This window comes from Papaver somniferum, unplaced genomic scaffold (genome assembly GCF_003573695.1).
Source record: "Papaver somniferum cultivar HN1 unplaced genomic scaffold, ASM357369v1 unplaced-scaffold_22, whole genome shotgun sequence".
NCBI lineage: Eukaryota > Viridiplantae > Streptophyta > Magnoliopsida > Ranunculales > Papaveraceae > Papaver > Papaver somniferum.
In genome coordinates, this window is record NW_020632152.1 from 397900 (window position 1) to 401344 (window position 3445).

Genomic DNA, 3445 nt, shown 5'->3' on the forward strand with positions numbered 1-3445 from the left:
ACACAATCAACTTGAATCTCTTGTGATCAATCACATACCGAAAGAAGTCTGTTAACAATGGATTATCACAAGACGTCTTTAGATCTACAAACAATCTAAAGATACCTGTCGAAACTTCGATCTAGTTTGAGTGAATGTTATATCATAAGAGAAGATTCTCAAGCATAAAAAAACTAAGTGCAATTAAAGTTCAACTACCGTTAGTCGATCAAATCAATCGAAAACAAAAGGCAAACCGCAATTATCTAGTTTCCCAACAACGGTACTAATATATCTTCTCAATCCCAATGAAGACTTTAAACTGCGCGGCCGTAAGAGATTTCGCCTAATTAGGTTACTCTCCTCTCCGAATAGGCGGCTTCACCAGTCACAACACAACCGAGGAAGTCTGTTGTCACGAAGGATTAGCGTTACTTCACATGTTCAAAGTATGTCGACATCCTTATTTTGTAAGTCCTCTTTCATACTTATAACCTTGAAACCGATTTTCCACACTTCCATACAAGTTTAGAATTGGTTCACCTGACTTTCAAGAACTATGTGATTGATCAAGAACACTCAATCACAAATTATGGGTTTCACAGTTCTACCAAAACAAGTTTCGGTTCTACCCCCATGTGAGTACTATGCATAGTCATACTAGCTTTCCAAAAATTCGGTTGACTAGGTACTAGGATCGGTTCCCCACATATTCAGTGGCGGAGCCAGAGTTCAAAAATGGGGAGGGCTAAATTTTTCTTTTTTATAAATGTAGGGATTATGGTGGACTAAATATAAACTATAAGGGGGGCTAACTATAAAATATAAGACAAATATAAGAGATTTTAGATGATTTTAGTGGTTTTAGGGGGGGGGGGGGGCTAGAGCCAGGGTTAGTCAATCATTGGCTCCTCCCTTGCACATATATATGGTATCTAACTTGTACTTTCTGCACATGTCCATAGGATCGGTTCCCCTTTCTTCTAAAAACTTGTTGCACCTCATACAAGGATCGATTCCCCTTTGTGATATGTTGCACCTCTTACTAGGACCGGTTCCCCTTTACCCAGAATCGGTCATACACAAAATCACAAACTCGATCATACCATCTCAGGTGATTACTTAAGGTCGGTTTCACTAATAAAAGTCATACCAATACAAAATTCAGGCCTTTGTGAATAGTTTTACGAAAAACATAAACAAGTCATGAGCGGTTATACTAATCACACATATTGGTTGTTCACAAGATATGCAATGAATAACAATACCAATAATGCCTGGCGATTTCCTTTTCGATTCACAAAACAAGTTCATGAATTTACTTCCTTAAAACACATGTAAAACATTATTTCCTAGGATGAAATCCTCACCTCATACCCATACATAATCCCAATAGCATTTAAACGGTTATGTCGATGTCTTATCTACAAAGTTTAATGGTTAAGCAATAAACATCGTATTGCATTCCTTAATACTATGTCTAACTAGAGTGTTCATGCTTCACAGTTTTGTTTTCAATATGCACGACTTGAAAGATACGTTAGGGAATGAAACAGTTCAAGTCAAATATCACTAACCTCAAGTGGAAAGATGATATTGTCGTTGTAGCTTCTTTATTCTTCACTTTTTATCAAGTCTTCACAATACTTGTAATATCTCATATCCTAATACTTTCAAGATAACCTATACGAAGTTGACTCTAGTACATAATCAAGCGACTCTTTAAATGAGTTTTGATTCAATAAAATGTGACAACCAAACTTGACATACCAACGCTTGGTGGGTTCAACCGAGCTATGCTCTAACAGTGTAACAACATTCACAACCTCAAGATAACAGCACTCTGCAAGTTCAGCAGTTGGAGTAAGAGATAGAGCATTGGCACCAAGTACAAAATGATTTTTGGGGTCAAAAGGCTAGGGACCAGTATTACTTAGAGATGTACTAAAATACAAAGTATCATCACGCAAATGAAAACAGAAGGAGAGCAAGGAACAACATTGAAGCTTTAGAAGATAGTTACGGGAATTGGTGTTCAAGTATAGAAGATTTGGAAAATTTACTCATTCAACACTATAGTATACTGCATACAACCTCCTCTCCTATCAGGGATGATGCCTTACTACAAAATTTCCCTCAAGTCATCACTGCATCTGATAACTTTGAGTTAATCAAAGTTCCTGAAGCTACTGAAAGCTCTAAAAGAAATGAAACCATGGAAGGCTCCATGACCAGATGGTTTTCCACCTGGATTCTTCCATTCTCATTGGGATATTGTGCGAACTGATGTTTTTCAAATGGTAAGACAATTCTTTCATTCAGGATTCATTCTCAAGGAATTAAACAATACAAATATTTCTCTTATTCCAAAGACAAAAAATAAGCAGTTTCCATCTGATTTAAGACCCGTAGCTTTGTGTAATACTTCTTATAAAATTATTTCAAAGATTCTATCCACCGGGTTGAAGAAAGTCATGAATGAGATCATCTCTCCTCTACAAGATGCTTATGTACCAGGAAGACAGATCTCAGATAACATATAGCTAGCTCAAGAAATAATTCACACTATGAAGAACAAAAAGAAAAGCAAAATTTTCTTTCTCTTAAGCTTGACATGTCAAAAGAGTTTGACATGATTGAATGGTCTTTCCTAATGGAGCACCATGTGCTGCTTACAAACCAACAAGAGGTATTAGACAAGGTGATCCTTTGTCTCCATACCTATTCATCATTACTATGGAGGCTTTCTCTAGACAACTGCTTATGGATGAACAAAATAACAAGATTCAAGGTATAAGAATTGCACCAGGTGCTCCCTCTATCTCCCATCTATTCTTCGCAAATGACTGTTTGTTATTTGCAAATGTTGATTTGTATAATGTCAATAATTTGTTTCAAATTATTAAGGACTTTGGTGTTGTCTCTGGATAAATGGTGAATTTCACTAAATCAATTGTTTTTACAGTGTTAATATTCCTCCAAGATTTTGTAATATTTTGACAAGAAGATTTAAGGTACCTCATATGAATCCAGAAGAAAAGTACTTAGGAATGCCTTTATTGATTGGAAAAAGTAAGAAAAAATGCTTCATACATCTTCTAGACAAGGTGAAGAATAAATTATCTATCTATAGTAGCAAAAATATGGTGCGATGCAGCAAATCTTTGATGATAAACACTGTCACCAACACTATACCCTCATATACAATGAGCTGTTTTCAAATTCCTAAAGATATATTAAATGAATGCAGCGCTGTGCAAAGGGACTTCTAGTGGGGTTTGATGACAAGAGAGGTACGTATGTTACTTCTTGGAAAAAACTGAATTTGCATAAAGACATTAGAGGACAGGGATTTAAAGATTTAAATATCTTGAATAAAGCTCTCCTGGTAAGAGCTGCTTGGAGAATTTTTACCAACTCAGATGTTGTATGGGTCAACTATATGTCTGAAAATACTTCCCATGCA